At 39.7% G+C, this 2012-nt stretch overlaps 1 pseudogene; it reads right to left on the minus strand.

The window, feature by feature from the left end:
• Positions 1–1063: 1063 nt before the first annotated feature.
• LOC134981805 (5S ribosomal RNA) lies at positions 1064–1182 on the minus strand (annotated as a pseudogene).
• Between the last annotated feature and the right edge of the window lie 830 nt (positions 1183–2012).

The following is a 2012-nucleotide window of genomic DNA, read 5'->3' on the forward strand; positions in this document are numbered from 1 at the left end:
ACCACAGTCTGGCACTTGTCTGCGTACCATACACAAAATGGAAAGCTGCTCAATCAGATTTTAATGTCACTCAGGTGCTAAAAGGGAGGGGTAATTCTGTGTAGGAAAAAACTATGTGTTCCCTAATGCACACCGAGTGAAAATTATTACTACATAATAGTCAGATAATACGAAGATCTTAGTTGCGTATATCTGCAGATATAGGGTTAAGCCCCCAGGCCGATCGACAAGGCTTCTCCATCACTGGGGGTCCCTAATGCTAGGTATGGGTCCGGGGTGCAGGACCCCACGATGTCGGCACAGGTCGGCCACCCCAGATCAGCACACAGGTGAGAATTAATAGGAGTTAATAAGAAGCACAGAAGTGCTATGTAAGTGGTGTGATTAAAATAATATATACAAAGTGATAGGGAAAATCATAAGTGTTAATAAAGTGTTAGGGTGTGCCGACCTGAAGCAGCCCAGCCATACCGACACAGGGGCCACCGCACCCCACACCCACCCCATAAATAATTACAAATATGTCTGGGTTAAATTACCAGTGTAAGGCCACATGGTAATGGCCCCTACAGCATCTGAGAGCCAGCTTACCTGGGGATAACAAAGGGAGAAAAAAAGGACTCTTTTGTGGGCGCACTCTTATAGTAAATTAACGTATGAAAAAATCAGAAAAATTCTTATAAAATTTAACTTTTATTAATATAATATCAGTAAAATGTTCAGTGGTCAAAGAGCATCATAGTAATAATCAAACTAAAGAGCAATAATTTAGCTGATATTAAATAGTATAGTGCAGTACTACAATATAATCAATAATAATAAAGTGCTGAAACTCGCATGATATATATCGGTTGCTGGTGTCCAAGGTCTTAAAGAGTGTATTGGCCCACCCAATAAAGGTATAAGATAAGGCACTAGGATGCACTGGCTCAGTAATAGTGTAATTGGGGTGCCTGGTGGTATACTATACCCAGCTGTCATAAGGGAAGAAAAAGTGTTGAAATGAGATGGCAGAGTGATTCTGCTGTCAGTGTTAGACTCTGAGCGTGATAGGCCAATCTCTTCTCTACTAAACTGAGTATTCCTCAAGGGTCGCCCGCTTGAGTACTGGCCCAGCCCTACACTGATTAGCTTCCAAGATCGGACGGTTTTGGGCGTTACCAGTGTGGTATGATAGTAGAGACAGTAATAGATGGAGGTCCAGTGCTTCTGGAATCACTGATGAGAGTTCACGAACTATATAGTATAAAGAGTGTCAGAGGTAAGATGGATGTGCTGCCAGTGTTAGACAGGGACGCACCCTGAATCAGTGGTGAGAGTCCATGAAAAAATAGAAAAGAATGAAACAGGCGACAGCAGGATGGGACTCCTAGGTGCTTAGTAGATGAGAATTCCTAGAATCTGATAGCCGGATAATTATCTGATATAGTCCGGGGCAGTTAGTTCTAAGGCTAGATATAAAGTTCAGCAAGTATTGAACAATGATCTATGCCATGAATTAACACAGTAATGATTTTTGCCAGTGTCTCACTGGAAAAAAGTCTGCTAGAAGCCTGTGGTATTGTGTGCTAGAAGGTTGCAACAATAATGGTACTTGTGTAGCGTGAGCTGTTAATATTTAAACATTGTAACAGATACAGGTATTGTCACTCGAAAACTAATATAAGAAAAGTCTGAATGAAATAAATGAATATCTGAATGAGTAAAATATAATAAAAATTGATTAAGCAGATGATTGTACACAAAGAGCATATTTCATATTATTTCAGTTGTAATTAATACACAGAGCACGTATTGTTATAGAACAACCAATGAATACATGGACATGTGTGGAGAAATAGAAGTTGTTGCAGAAAAACTGACAAAGCAGCTGCATGGATACTGATAATATATAGAAAAAATTCTATTGTAATGAACTGAATAAATCGGCAATATAGAAAGAAGATAGTAATGAGACACTGATATTACCCGTGGTAAAGTGTGGGCCAGATCTGCTTCCAGAAATGACAAGT

The sequence above is a fragment of the Pseudophryne corroboree genome, chromosome 12 (assembly GCF_028390025.1).
Source record: "Pseudophryne corroboree isolate aPseCor3 chromosome 12, aPseCor3.hap2, whole genome shotgun sequence".
Classification (NCBI taxonomy): Eukaryota; Metazoa; Chordata; class Amphibia; order Anura; family Myobatrachidae; genus Pseudophryne; species Pseudophryne corroboree.